General features: G+C 38.4%; 1 protein-coding gene across 32 annotated transcripts in view; it reads left to right on the top strand.

Annotated features, from left to right (window-relative positions):
* The window catches only part of MAPKAP1 (MAPK associated protein 1), a 244,407-nt gene that overhangs the window by 61,825 nt on the left and 166,393 nt on the right, over positions 1-16,189 (top strand). Inside the window, exon 7 of one of the 32 annotated variants that reach the window (XM_082695567.1) lies at positions 4,647-4,696. The exons of the other annotated variants lie outside the window; for them this stretch is intronic. The gene's annotated coding sequence lies outside the window, so the exon portion shown is untranslated. The remainder of the gene's footprint in view (positions 1-4,646; positions 4,697-16,189) is intronic. 32 annotated transcript variants of the gene reach the window in all.

Below are 16,189 nucleotides of genomic sequence, written 5' to 3'. Positions count from 1 at the left end.
CCCCATTTTCCTTACTACCTGACAGTTGTGTTCTCTGACCACGAGCTCTTTCTAATTTTTCATACTGTTGCTCTAGTCATTTCTTTAGCTTGGACTGCATTTACCCCATTTCCTTATTTTCTTCAGAACATAGGGCAAAACTCATTCTGATTGGCACTTTGATACCTGAACCACTTTTTATCTGCCCATTGCCTTGGTGCTGTAACATTACAATATGCTTAATTAGATATTCATTTGTGGCCTGCCTTTTCCTTTCCTTTTTTTTTTTTTCCTCTTCCTTTTTTCTTTTTCTTTCTTTCTTGACTTTATTTTTAAGCAGTCTCCACACCCAGCATGGGGCTCAAATTCACAACCCCAAGATCAAAAGTCCCATGTTCCACCAACTAAGCCAGGCAGGCACCCCTGATTTGTGACATTTCTAATCAGATTACATTTGGTATGTATGTCTTCAAAGACAGACTCATGGGCTCTTTGGGCAGAAGGCTGGGAGTAATGAATTAAGTGTCAGGCAGACTTGGGTCTTGCTTTTGCCACTTATTATGCAAGTTTGGATAAATAAGAGCTTAACTTCCATTGGACCCAGTGTTCTCTCCTTTCCAGCCCAACTTTTTAGTCATTTTTTAGTCATTGGCCCATAACAGGTCATCAGGACAAATTATTTTTTCAGTTAATTAATGCTTTTTTATTTTTAAGGATTTTATTTATTTGTTTGACAGAGAGACCACAAGCAGGGAGAGCGGCAGGCAGAGGGAGAAGCAGACTCATCTGCTGAGCAAGGAGCCTTGAGGGGTGGACATAGGGCTTTGTACTATGATCCTGGGATCATGACCTGAGCCACCCAGGAGCCCCAGTTAATGCTTGTTTAGTTGTGGGTGTTCTGGTACCTCGGTTCACTGGTACACTTGCCCTGGGTGCAGTATTTAGTTTAGAATTTTCTCCTTAGGAATGATGACCATTCCAGCAGTGTTAGATCGACTTTCCCAGGCCACATATTAGAGAATATGCAATTAGTTATCTGGCAGATGTTACAATTACAGAATTGTTATATGAGGGGGGAAGAGTTTTTATCTAATTTGCCAAATTATTTAATTTGCCTTTATGTGTCTTTGATAAATATACATTAATATTTTCCTGGGTACTTTTTTCAAACCAATACTTCCCTTAGTGTTGTTGTTTTTTTTTTTTTAAGTGTTTGATTTAGTTTTTTTCCTTCTCTCTAGTCCCTTGTATTTTTCTTCTCATCTGTGTGTCTCCTTCAGGGTAACTGCCTGTTCTAGGCATCACACCTCTCATTGGAGAGGTATTTGCTGCCTTGGCTCAGGGTCTTGTTCATCTCAAAGCCGGTCTCCTTTTATCGGTCGTGCAGCAGCAGTTGTCCAGAGTTCCTTCCAACAAAGATCCGTGGAGTTGGAAGACTTGGGAACAGGGAGTGCCCTGGGAAGGCATCTCAGAGCCACAGCTATCCCACCATTCCACAACCAGTGCTTAGAGCTCATACCTAGGCCAGACTGAGTTGAAATGCTCTAGGGGGGGACTATATTTAATCAGATAGAGACCTACACCCTAGCAATCTTTGTTTCAGTTAATTTAGTGAAGACTTGAGCTACTTAGGCCAGGTGTATACAGATGTGAGATAAACCACTATCCTTGTTCTGGAGGGGCTTGCAGTCTAGTGAGTATACAGACCACTGTGAAGAAGCATTAAGGAAATTTTAAATTAAAGACAACTTAAAATCAGAATTTCAGGTGTCTGTTTTTGAGCAGGAGGTGCTAAATCATCTCTATATCTTTTTGCATAATTTAGTTTTAGTCTGTGTGTAATTGCAATTCTGCTCTCGCACCTACCTTTGTTATCTTTGAAAATTTTTTCTTATATATTGCACATGAGTACTCCTTTTCAGTGACTAGCTTAACGTTCCTTTGAGCATTTATTTCACAGTTCCCGTGCTTCATGAATAGCCTTGTAGAGAAGGCAAAGGTATGGAGCATTTTATCAACTGTGATCTTGAACATACAGTGGAAAGTTGTTTTCATGATTTTTTTAAGATTTTCTTAAAATTTTATTTTATTTTTTGAGAAGCAGCTGGGGAACATACAGATAAAAAGACTGGGAGGTAGGGGAATGCAGTGAGCATTTGTATCTAGTGGTTTCAATTCCGTTTATGAAGTGTTGGGAGACTAATCTTCTGAAAAGAGGCTTGTGCCACTAATGATGTTTGCGGGGAGTGGGCCTGTTCTAAGCTTCTTGCTGTTGGTGTAAATAGACATTAAGAACATCCGATAAATCTGAGGGCAGAATTTGCAGGACCTGATGTCTTCCTGGCCCTGTGGAAGCAGTAGGTTTCATGGTGGGCGGGCCGGAATTGCAGGAGAACTGCGTGCCACTGTTTCAGTGTAGAGAGAGGAAGAGAATGACTCCAGCATGAGACTGGTTAGCTCTATCTGTGGATTATTAGGGGATGACCTTTCCACTCAGTAGATTGTCATGGAGCAAAGCAGAGGACAGCAGTTGACAGATGTGTTTCCCAAAGTTCTGTTCTTTCCTTGCTGGTGCATCTTTGTGATAAAATCTTTGAGCCTCAGTTCCCTTATGTGAAAAAAAATTGGAGTGACTGTACGTACCAGCGATGGTTATTTTAAAGGTAGAGTGGAGAATACCTGGGCAGGGGCTCATAGGCTGCTTATTGTCCCTACAAATGACTTATTCTGTTGAGACTTAGACTTTCCATCTCCCCTGTAACCCAGCATTGAGCATTATCAGGATCAATTTCCACGGAGAAATTTAAACCACGCCTAATAACTTCACCAGTACTCAGTTTGCCCCAAGGAAATGGGCTCATGAAGCCGTGCAGTGTTCTTTGCTAGTTAGAAAGGAGGTGAAGCCGTAATTGTTTCAGTGGGATTTCTTTTTCCTCTTCTCCACCTTGTGGAAAGTGTATTCATGTGTTTTATAAGACTCCCCTACAAGTCTAATTTGATGACAAGAATTGCCATTATTGCTAAATTTATTACACTTTCACCTCTTTTCCCTGAGTGACTCATTATTGAGTCCTGGAAATGCAACTGTGTTTTTGTTTAGGAGGAGGTGGTGGTGAGGGAGAACTTGGGGATGACTTTTAAATAAGAGAACTTTGTATTATATTTATCTGTCTGGAGGCAATAAATCTGTTTCAGCAGATTAAATACAGACTTCTTTATAAAGCCCTATTTTCTCAAACCTCTTATCAGCAGCACTTGGCAGTAATCACACCTACGGAAACTTGTAATTTTCCTCAAGGAGGTGACACTGACAGAATTAAAAATGAAGGAGCCCCCCTGAAAAGCAAGTTCATTACAAATTAACAGTGGTCTTAGCAAAGCAGTGGGCTAAGGCGTGTCAAATAGCGATATGGATAAAGAAACCCAGCATTTTAAACTGTCAGAGCTGGGAGCAGGGCTAGCCTGAGAACAAATTAATCACATATTGTCAAGGCAAAGTTGCATCAAATTAACACATCGGATTCCAGCATATTAATGTTAGAATGCTTTCACCTGATTATTACTGCAAACCATTGCCACTCTTTGAATGCAAAGATATAATTAAATTGCTAAATAGAAAGTGCATATAATATCTCCACATGCATTTAGGATGCATGAGCTGAAAAGTGCACATCCTAGGAAGTGACAGATTCTATTTGTAGGGGGAAAACTTTACTTTTTTTCCCTTTTATTTACTTGGGAGTACTAGAGTATGAAATTAGAAAAGTTAGTTATGTTATTCATATCCTATATGAGTTAGATGAAATACAGGTTTAATTTAACTGATTTGCTACACTGGCTATGAGTACATAATTACCTCTGTGTTTTTCTGGAAGAGAAATGGGAAAATGTTGCACAATGGTCCTTTGCAACAAAATTGCCCATTACACATAATCCTAGTGGTGGATTTATCATCAGAAGGTACTTTGGAGAAAGTAGACTGGCCTTTATGACAACTGTCTTTTACATGGGATTGCTTTCGGGCTCTGCTTAATATAGTATTGTGTGTTTTCTGATACTCAGAATGAGAACTCTGGCTCAGTTGTGGTTGACCTTTGTGATCAGGGGTATAGCCCAGCAGGAAGAACTTGCTTTTTTCCTAGTCTCTGCTTGTCCTAGATTACCAGGCCTTCTGATTTGCTCTCTCTACTATTCACATTTGGCCTTATTGTCTCTGTTTATTCACACTCAGGCTGGACTATTTCCCCGGCACCCTCTACCAAGCTCTGTCGGTCCTTTGCATTAAAAATCTTCCTTAGAACTCACTTCCTTTCTTAAGGACCCCTTTATCAACCCAGGTATCCACAGACTTCTCTCTTCAGCTTGAGACAGAGCAGTCTTGATTTACTAGTCTCACTAAGCAGCAGTCAGGGCTTATAAACCTGACGAAGAGGAGTAGTGATCATTAGGAGCCAGCATGGGCTCACTTAGAACCTGGCAGGGTAAGATAACCTCATTTCTTTCTTGGGTGGGCTGATTGGCCAGATAGAGTACTGTGGTCATGGCACTGTGACTTTCACTAAAAGGGACCCTTGACTGTCTCAGAGGTTACAAAAGTGTGGATGTCATTGCTTCCTGGGCATTTCTGCTTTGTAGGCCATCTGATCTAAGACCTTTGTTCCCCTCAGGGTGAGTGCCTCCTGCCGCTCAGCACGCCTCCATTCTCCAACCCCACACAGTGAGTTTCTGAGATCGTGAGTGGCAAACTCATTTTGATATTCATGTCACTGGATAATGTTTGTGAATTAAGTGTGTTGCAAAGGCCGTGTTTATTGCACTCCAAAGACTTCTAAAAGTTTGTTTTGTGTTATCCGTGGTGCTGCCTGCACCTTCTAGTCTAGATGTTTAGGAGTGAGCCATGCCTGTGTTATTAAGTGTACAGTATGGTAGTGTTAATCATTTACACCTTTCTGTGCAACAAAGAACTAAAACTCACAATTCCTCCTTGCTTCCTCCCGCTGCCCACCTGCCCCTAACAACCACCATTCTACTTTTCCTTTTCTCAGAGTTTGACTGTTGTAGATGCCTCACATAAGTACAATCATGTAGTCTTTGTCTTTTTGTGACTGGCTTATGTCACTTAGCGTAATGTCCTCAAGATTGATCCACACTGTAACTGACAGGATTTCCTTCTTTTTTTGGAGGTGGAATAGTATTTCATTGCATGTATGTATTATCTTTTCTATATCTGTTCATCTGTAGGTGGACATTTAAGGTTGCTACATCCTCTTGGGTATTATGAGTAATGCTTCATAGAGCATGGGCATGCAGATGTCTCTTCAGGATCCAGTTTTCATTTCTTTTGGATATATACCCAGAGGTGGAATTGCTGGATCATATGATAATTCTGTTTTTAATATTTTGAGGAACTTCCATATACTTTTCCATAGAAGCTGCACCATTTTACGTTTCTACCAACCGTGTACAAGGGTTCCATTTTCTCCATATTTTCACCAACACTTGTTGTTATCTGTTTTGGAGGCTTTTTTTGTTTGCTTTTCCTCATTTTTGTTTTTTGTTTTGTGGGGTTTTTTTTTTTTTAGATTTTTATTTATTTGTCAAAGAGAGAGGGAGAGAGAGCAAGCACAGGCAGACAGAATGGCAGGCAGAGGCAGATAAAGAAGCAGGCTCCCTGACGAGCAAGGAGCCCGATGTGGGACTTGATCCTAGGACGCTGGGATCATGACCTGAGCTGAAGGCAGCTGCTTAACCAACTGAGCCACCCAGGCGTCCCGGTTTTATTTTTTTTTAATAATGGGCATCCTGACAGATGTAAGGTAATAACTTCATTATGGTTTTTGGCCTGTGATATTGACTTTTCAAGTGCTTCTTGGCCATTTGTGTATCTTCTTTAGAGGAATTTCCCTTGCCCGTTTTTTTTTTTTTAAACTGTTTTTATTTTTTTTTTAAGATTTTATTTATTTATTTGACAGAAATCACAAGTAGATGGAGAGGCAGGCAGAGAGAGAGAGGGAAGCAGGCTCCCCGCTGAGCAGAGAGCCCAATGCGGGACTCGATCCCAGGACCCTGAGATTATGACCTGAGCCGAAGGCAGCGGCTTAACCCACTGAGCCACCTAGGCGCCCCTCCCTTGCCCATTTTTAAATTGGATTTTTTTTTTAAATTGTTGAGTTGTAGGAGTTTCTTATGCATTCTGGATGTTAACCCTTTATCAGATACATGTTTTGCAGATATTTCCCCTTGCTGATTTGTAGTTCTCTTTTCACTCTATTTACTATTTCCTTTGCAGGGCAGACATTTTAAGTTTGATGTAGTTTCATTTGTCTTTTTTTCTGTTGCCTGATTTTGGAGTCATATAAAAAAAAAAAATCACTGCTAAATCCATTGCCAACAAGCTTTTCTCTTATGTTTTCTTCTAGGGGTTTTATGGTTTCAGGTCTTACATTTAGGTCTTTCATCCATTTTGAGTTAATCTTTGCAATATGGTGTGAGGTACGCATACAGCTTCATTGTTTTACCTGTGGCTATCCAGTTTTCTCAACACCATTTGTTGAAGAGACACATTCTTGTCCTAAATGACTTAGAATGAGAGCACAGCTATAAGTGTAAAAGTAATGGTTAGAGCTTTATCCTTCATATTTATGTGACTGTTCTTGCTAATTTACATAGTGAAGGATTTTATTTAAAATACCCTTTTTTGTGGGGGGTAACTCAGTCGGTTAAGCAGCTGCTTTCTGCTTGGGTATGATCTCAGGGTCCTAGGATCGAGCCCCGCACCGCAGGGAGCCTGCTTCTCCCTCTCACAGATCCTAGCATCCAGTGGTCACTCAGCAAAACTAAATGTATGAACAGGCCATCTTTGCCATAGACTGTACAATTATGAAGGGTACGATGCCTAAGTTTATATATAACTATGTGAGCTTCTGTCTCCTCAATTCTAAAATTAGGAGATGGAAAAAATTAATAATAAAATAAAGTAAGATTAGGAAGTAGATAGTTCTCTGAGGTCCCCAAGTCTATGAATATCACATAGGGAATTCTTATCCACGTACTCCCAGAGCTTCAGTCCCACAAATCCCACAAGATCTGCTGACAAATAGGACAGATCTTAACTTTTTTGTTTGGTGGGTGGGGCCCTAAGGAATTTTGCCATTTTAGAGTCCCGTGAAGTAAAGTTTGTTGGCTAAGCTTTACCAAAGTGTTCTGGTACTAGCAATTCTGTCTTTCATTTCAGGCAAAGCATCCCCATCTCACCCTCTTTTTTAGCTTTACTATTCTTATTTCTAAAATTGGAGAGATTGATCTATTTTTACAGTTCAGTGGATGTGTGTTTGAGGAGGGAAATGAATGTATTTTGAAAGAGCATATTTGATATTTTAATGTTATGTAAGGGAAATAAATAATTTTTATAAAATACTTAGAAAAAAAGTAAAGCTTCATGAAAATTTGTTGGGAATATACAGAAGATAGAAAAAATTTTAATGGTTGTGATGAGGTATACATCATCTTTGGGGGTGTGTGTGAGATTTTTATAGTCATCAGAAGGGGTCTTAGGTTAAAGATGGTCATGAAACATTGCCTTAGTTTTTGCTCCTATTCTAGTTTTCTGTGATTCTGTAATGAAAATTTCACAGAAGGCTTCAGAGGGACAAGCCCTGCTTAGTTCTGATTTATGTATGACTTGCATCTACAGTTTTTGTTTGCTTGTGTGTGCTTCTAAATTGAATCCCGACTCTTCCATTTACTACCTATATAACCACAGGCAAAGCACTTAATTTCTCTCAGCCTTAATTTTTTTCATCTGCGAATGGGATATGGTAACACCTTTATAAGATTGTAGTAAGAATTAAGTTAGATGACCAAAGCTTTTAGCTTAGTGGCTGGTGCATCATAAATGTTCTGTTCATGTTATTTACTATTGTTAGTGTAGTATTGTTAAGAGTTTGGAAGTGAACATGATCACACGTGACTTTGGAACTTTGAGAGGCATATGTAGAAATTAGGAAAAAAAAAATACTCATTTTGTTGTTGGCAAATCTGGTTAGGTTCTTCAGCCTGATACCTTAAATATCTCTACTGAGTTTAGACAAGCACCGTGCAGTAGAACATTCTATGATGCTGGAGATGCTCTATATCTGTGCTTTCTAGTATGGTAGCCCCTAGCCACATGCAACTGTTGATCGCTTGAAATGTGGCTAGTATGACTATGGAACTGAGTTTTAAAATTTAAGTGATTTTAAATTTAAATAGTCACATGTGACTAGTCGTTGCTATATTGGGCAGTATGTGTCTAGACACTGGGATGACTTAAAAAGGAGTATCTGTATCTGCAGAGGAGACAGACTTAACAGAATTGCTGTCTCATACTCTTTCCATGCCAGGGCTGGGGTCAGAGAGAACTGGGCCCTCAGACTTGATCTTAGAAGACTGGCCAGGGACCTAACCCTGGCTAGGGTTCTAGTTTAGCCTGTTCTAGTTTGAACACAACTTGGCAGGCACTTTTGAGACAGCCTGGAACAGATGAAGCTATGCCAGGGAATTCAGTCTTCTTGAAAAAAAGAAGAGGGATGACTTTTCCAGTATTTCTAAAATGGTAGAAAGACCTCATTTGCGGCTGGAGCTAGGAAGCCAGGGACTAGAAGGAATAGTTCCTTCAGTGGCTCCTACAGTTATAGCGACTAAATGTTGTACAGGGCATTTTCTCAACAATAAATTTTAAACTTTAATGCCTAAATGATAAAGACTTTATATTTTGTTTCATTTTACACTTCAAATATGACCACATATTTTTTTCTTGGGTACTTGTGTATTTTTTTTTTTTTTTACAATGTAATTGGATGATCCAAGTGTAGCTTATCTTTCAGACAGAACAAAGACACTTAAAACTACAATTAAAACAAAATGTTTCATAAGCCTCCTCCCTGAATTCACTCTGATCTCATTTGTATTGGATATGGTTTTTAGTAAGCTTGTGAAGCTTCTTTGTAGTTTTTCCTTTTTCTTTGTATTCTTTTCATTGGGGTTAAATATAAAAGGGCATTCTATTTATAAATATATTTTTAAAGATTTTATTGGGGTGCCTGGGTGGCTCAGTGGGTTAAAACCTCTGCTTTCAGCTCGGGTCATGACCCCAGGGTCCTGGGACGGAGCCCTATGTCAGGCTCTCTGCTTAGTGAGGAGCCTGTTTCCTCTCTCTCTGCCTACTTGTGATCTCTGTCTGTCAAATAAATAAATAAAAGTCTTTAAAAAAAAAGATTTTATTTATTTATTTGACAGAGAGACACAGAGAGGAAACAGGAGCAGGGGGAGTGGGAGAGGGATAATGCAGACTCCCTGCTGAGCAGGGAGCCCAATTCGGGGCTTGATCCCAGAGTGCTGACCTGAGCTAAAGGCAGGTGCTTAACTACCCAGGTGCCACCCAGGTGCCCCTAAAAGGGCATTCTAGATAGAATAGTTTATTTCTAGAAAGGGAAAAGCTGATGTTTCTTTAAGTGCATCTTGCTTATAGCCTAGTAACATGTGCCATCATGACTATGTAATTTCATAGTATGGGGCATCCTGTTGTCCATGAGTAACTAAGTGAGTTTGAAGGGACATTTTTTGTGAATCAGATCTTACATTTGGGGATTTGTCTTGAGGTCACCATCATATGTACAGCATCCCCCCACCTTATTAAAATGATGGTTACACTTCTAAGCTCTTCAGTTGATATCTTTTCAGAATAAGTATTTTCACACTGTTTAATAGTAGCCTCAAAGAACCATGCATAATTATGGGATATGAGCAGTTACTTTAATGACTATGTAATTTATATAGTGAGGATATAGCATATCTAAAGCAGCCGCCAATTAATTAGAAGACACTGTTTAATCTACATGTATAAAATTTCAATTAAAACGTCTTTGCTAAACTTCTTGTCTGATTTTATTGTATTTTATATGGCTCAATTCATTGAAACATCTTTAAAAATAGTTATTGCCTTGGAATGGTAAATCATTGATTAAGCATTTACTGTGTGTTAGGCATTATGGTAAGTATTTTATATATATTATTTCATTTAATCCTTACAACAGCCTGTGAGATAGATTTTATCACTGGTATACAGATTTGAAACTTCTTGGGACCTCAGTGTTCTCTCCTTTATACTGGGGTTAATATTACCTACTTCAGTGTGTAACAAGGATTAAGTGAGATTAGTACATGCGCACCTTGCAAAAAGTACTCTGTAAACGATAGTTGCTGTTGTTACTTTTGTCTTACTATTTTTTTTTTAAAGATTTTATTTATTTATTTGACAGAGAGAGATTACAAGTAGGCAGAGAGGCAGGCAGAGAGAGAGGAGGAAGCAGGCTCCCTGCTGAGCAGAGAGCCCGATGCGGGACTCGATCCCAGGACCCTGAGATCATGACCTGAGCTGAAGGCAGCGGCTTAACCCACTGAGCCACCCAGGCGCCCTGTCTTACTATTTTTGATTTCATGTTTCATGTTTTAAAAAGCAGTGCTTTTTTTTAAGAGAGGGGGAGAGGCAGACAGAGAGGAGAATCTTAAGCAAGCTACATGTGTGGAGCCTGACGCAGGGCTCAGTTCCGTGACCCCAAGATCGTAATGTGAGCCGAAATCATGCGTAACTGACTGAGCCACTGAGGTGCCCCAAGGGCCTAAGGGTCAGTGCTTTTTATGATCCAAAAAATGTGCAAAGATATTACACAGTGAAAGGTCTCTTTCCCTGCTGCCCCCATTCATCTAGTACCTATCCATATCCATTTTACTAGTCTGTTACATGTCTTCCAGAATATCAATATGCAAATATGAATATATATTCTTACTTCTCCCCCCTTTTACACAAAATATAACATACTATTAACACTGTTTCAAAGGTTGCTTTATTAACTTAGCAGTATAACTTAGAAATCACTCTGTAATAGTCCCCAGAGGATTTCTCATTCCTTCATATAGCTGCATAGTATTCCATTGTTTGGAAATATTATAATTTATTCAGCCAGTTCCCTGTTGAGGGAGACTTGAGTTATTTCTAATTCTTTGCTATTACAAACAGTGCAGCAGTGAATAATCTCATACACATGGCATTTTGCTTGTGTGCAATTACATATGTAGGATAAATATCAAGAAGCAGAATTGCTGGGTCAAAGGGAATATGCGTTTGTAATTTTTGTAAGCATTGCCAAATTGCCCTTCATAGCATTTATGCCAATTACATTCTAACCAGCATTACAAAAGAGAGTGTATTTTCTCATAGCTTCACCATAGAATTTATAAAATGTTTGGATTTTTGCCAGTCTAATAGGTGAAAAGTGAATTTGTGTAATTTTAATTTACATTCTCTTATGAGTGAGATGGGGCCTTTCATTTGTTTAAGAACCTTGACAGTTTTGTAAACTTCCCCAATGTATTGGACTCTTGATCTTTTTCTTAATTTCTAGGAGTTCTTTATATATTAGGGAGAGTAATCCAGTTTATTGTTTATTTTGTGTATCTTTTGACTTTGTTTATAGATTTTTTGGGACCATACACAAAAAATCTTTGAGGAGTAAAATTTACTTGTTTTCCCTTATAACTTCTGGATTTTGAATTTATTTATTTGGGGAAGTTTTTTAAATATGTCTTGCATATTTCTTATGTTTATTCCTAGATATTTGCAGTTGTTGCTATTGTGTATGGGGCCTTATTTTCTGTTTCTGACTGTGTGTATTAAGGCTGCTGATTACTGTGTTAATTTTGTATTCCTTTACATTACCAAATTTGATTTATAGTTTTTAATTCGTACAGGATTTTCATATATATATAAGAATATTATAATATACAATAATATATAGAATAATATAGCAATTTCATTTTACCTCTTTCATTTCTACTTCTGCACCTCTGACTGCTTTCTCCAGTGTTGTTGCTATTGTCAAGGCCACCACCACGTACTTGACATAAAGCTAAAAGTTGGCATTAAGTAAGTGTTCATTCATTCTTTAATTTCAAGGTGTAAACTTTGCTAAAATGTAGCAGTGTCCATGCCAAGCAGGGAATATTAAGACAAATTTTAAAAAGTAAAATAAAGGAGGGCAGAGTTGGAAAACATCTTTGTATTTTTGACCCTTTCTGGCAGCGCTTATAAGATCCGATATTAAATAGATGCATGTTTTGTTTGTTTGTTTGTTTGTTTGTTTTTGCCTTTGTTGAAAAATATCATTTGAGGTGTGTATTTTCTCCCTTGGAAATCACTTGGTATTCTTTTTTCTTTCACTTTGGAAAAAAATTAATACTTGACAATATAACCACAAGATTATGTCTTTGTGTTCGAGTAATAGTCTTGCATTTAATCAAATATAGAACAACATTTGAATTAGCAACTGAAATCCTTTTGAGGTTTTCCAGAATTTCAATTAAACTTAGTAGGAATTTTGGATTGCTTTTTCCTGTGAACATTCTGTTCCTTGATTCCGGGTAGTCCTATAATGAGTTGTCTCTAGCATTCAGCCTTCTGCTCTCAGGGGGTTATTTGATTTGTAAACTGTAGGGGACTGGAGAATTTGAGGAGAAAAGAATATGAGGAGAAATTGTTAAAAATGCTTTTTAAGTGCATATGCAGTTCTCTTTCCCCTCCTCCCTCCCTAAGTAAGTCCTTAAAGGAAATTATTGGTTACTTGGGAATAATTGAGTACTTTTCTTTTCTACATAAGCTGGCAAGCTTGTGAGGCTCCTTATCCATTTTTGAAATATAGATATGGTTTACTTACGTATGTCTTAAATTTTTGAAAATTAGGGTGCCTGGCTGGCTCAGTCTGTTAAGCGGCTGCCTTCAGCTGAGGTCGTGATCCCAAGGTCCTGGGATCAAGGCCCACATTGGGTTCCCTGCTCAGTGGAGAACCTGCTCTACCTACTTGTGCTCTCTATCTCTCTGTCAAATAATCAATAAATTCTTTTTAAAAATTTTAAAAAACTAGAAATTTTTTGAAAATTAAAATATTGATCAAATGCAGAAAAACATTATTTTGAAAAAGATTTTGTTTATTTATTTGACAGAGAGAAGGTGAGAGAAGGAACAGAAGCAGGGAGAGTGGGAGAGGGAGAAGCAGGCTCCCCACAGAGCAGGAAGCCCTCATGACCTGAGCCGAAGGCAGATGTTTAAAGACTGAGCCACCCAGGCACCCCCAGAAAAACACTTTAAAGATATATCCAAGATATAAATAATTGTGTAGTAATCACTCATGTACCCATCACTCAGTGTGGGAGGAAGAACATTACTTTGACTTTTGAAGTCCCCTGTGCATTATTCTTGCTCTGCTCCCACTCACAGAAGTGTCAGATTCTCTTGATTCTCCTTATAGCTTTATCCCTTATGTTTGTATCTCTAAACAATGCATTTTTGAACTTTATTTAAAAGGAATTATGCTTTAAATTCTTCTGTAATTTTTTTCTCTCAACGTTATGTTCCTGAGATTCACCTGTGTTGATGCCTGTAGCTATAGTTAATTCATTTTCATTAATGGAGAAACTCCATTGTATGAGTATACTATAATTTATTTATCAGTTCTGTTGTTGATGGACATTTGGGTTGTTTTTGCTACTACAAACATTACTATTTATAAATACTTTACATGTGCAAGAATTAACCCAAGGCTTAGAAACATGTTTGACCATGAATCACATCCACAATGGGGGATACATTTTATATCCTGACCCAGCACGCATACCTGTAATGTGTGATGTACACATATGTATGAATATATAACATTTGGAAGCAAAATTTTCATCTAAGAATATTTATCTTCACTAAGTGCAAAGATACTCTGATACTTTTTATTCTAATCTAGTCTGTTGTAGTTAATTAAAGAAATATTGGGGTACCTGGGTGACTCAGTTGGTTAAGTGTCTGCTTTCAGCTCAGGTCATTGTCCCCGGGTCCTGGGATGGAGCCCTGCATTGGGCTCCCTGCTTAGCAGGGAGTCTGCTTCTCCCTCTCCCTCTCCCTCTGCCTGCAACTCCCCCGGCTTATTCTCTCTCTCTCTCTCTGTCAAATAAATAATTAAAATCTTGAAAAAAAATATTGGTCAGAATTGCCTAAATTGATTTCCTAACCCTCAGGACCATGGTTTCAAAAATCCTGTTGCAGAATACATACAGATTTGGAATTACAGGGTCATAGGATATGAATGTAGCTTCAGCCTTAATAGATAATAACAAATTCTTTTCCCAAAGTGGTTATTCCCATTTATAGCCGTGTTTAAGTGTCCCAATTATCCCAGCTGACTTAATTTTTCCAGTCTTGCAGGTATGAAATTGTATCTTATTGTGATAAATTTATTTCTCAGATTATAACTAGAATTTTGTGTGTGTGTATTGGTTATTGATATTTCCTGTTCTGTGAAATACTGTTCAAATCCTTTGCCCATTTGTGTTTATCATTTTTTTGAAAGATGTACTTATTTATTGGGGGCGCTGGGCAGAAGGAAAAGAAGAGAAAGACTCTCAAGCAGACTTTCTGCTGAGTGTGGAGCCCGACATGGACTTGATCTCATGACCCCGAGATCGTGACCTAAGCTGAAATCAAGAGTCAGATCCTTAACCAACTGAGCCACCCAGATGCCCCCTTGTTTATCATTTCTTACTGATTTGAAGGAATTTTCGAAAATGTATCTTGGATAATAAACTTCTTAAAAAAGATTTTATTTATTCATTTATTTGACAGAGAGAGCACAAGCAGGGGGAGCTGCAGGCAGAGGGAGAGGGAGAAGCAGGCTCCCCACTGAGCAAGGAGCCTGATGTGGGTCTGGATCCCAGGATCCTGAGATCATGACCTGAGCCAAAGGCAGATGCTTAGCCAACTGAGCCACCCAGGTGCTCCTGGATAGTAAACATATTTATGTGTGCAGATACCAGCCATTTTATGGCAGAAATCTTCTTCTGATTTGTGGCTTGTCTTCATTATCTTTGTGGTGTTTTTTTCTTTTTTAAGATCTTATTCCTTTAATCGAGAGAGACAGAGATAGCAAGAGAACATGAGTGGGGAGGAAAGGGAGAAACAGGCTCCTCGCTAAGCAGGGAGCCTGATGGGGGACTCCATCCCAGGACCCTGGGATCAGGACCTGAGCTGAGGGCAGATGCTCACCTGACTGAGCTACCTACGTGCCTTGTGGTGTTTTTTTGAACAGAAATTTATTTTTAATGTATCAAATGTATGAGTCTTTTGCTTCATCATTTATACTTTTTTGTCTTATTTGAGAAATCCTTCCCTACCCCAAGATCATAAAGATATTTCATATGTTGTATTTAAGTTTTGAAGATTTTATTTATTTATTTGACGGACAGAGGTCACAAGTAGGTCTAGAGACAGGCAGAGAGAGAGAGAAAGGAGGAAGCAGGCTCCCTGCTGAGCAGAAAGCCTGATGCGGGACTTGATCTCAGGACTCCAAGACCATGACCTGAGCTGAAGGCAGAGGCTTAACCTACTGAGCCACCAAGGCGCCCTGTATTTAAGTTTTTATATTTAAATAATCTGTCTGGAATTCTTTTTTTTCCCGTTCTTTTAGGTGTGTAACGTGAGGTAAAGGTGCAATTTTAGTGTGTTTTGTTTGTTTGTTTGTTTGTTTTTCTGAATGGTTGATTGGTTGGGCATTTGTTATTTAAATCTCATTTCCCCTTGGTCCATGGGGCCAGCTCAGTCATATGTATCAAACTTCCCTTTTTGTGTGCTACTGTTTCTGAGTACTCTCTTCTTTTCCAGTGGTTTGTTTTCCCTAGGTTAATATCACACTATCTTAATTATTTCAGACTTAAAACAATTTCTGATATATGGTAAGTCAAGCCCCAAAACTCTTTTTTTTTCCCCTTAATTATGAGCATCCTGTGTATTCTTGACCCTCCCATATAAATTTTGAAATTGCTTCTTAGGTTTTAAAAAAATTCCTGTTAAGATTTTCATTGGACTAGAATTTGTAGATTAATTTGGGAGAATTGATAGCTTTACTATTCTAAGCATGTATATCTCTTCATTTACTTAAATGCTCTAAAGTGACTTTAATAAGATTTTATAATTTTCTCCATAGAGTCTTTGTCCTTTTTAGATGAATTTACAAATACTTAAAATTTTTTGATTCTGCTCCCAATATCATTTAAATCAGTGTCTGTTTCTTACTGGTGTATATGAATAGCAGTTCATTCTTCCTCCTCCTCATTCTTTTTCTCCTCCTCCCCATTG

This window comes from Mustela nivalis (genome assembly GCF_964662115.1).
Source record: "Mustela nivalis genome assembly, chromosome: 13".
NCBI classification, from domain to species: domain Eukaryota; kingdom Metazoa; phylum Chordata; class Mammalia; order Carnivora; family Mustelidae; genus Mustela; species Mustela nivalis.
The sequence above is the reverse complement of the archived record's forward strand: the minus strand, read 5'-3'. Positions and strand labels throughout refer to the sequence as shown.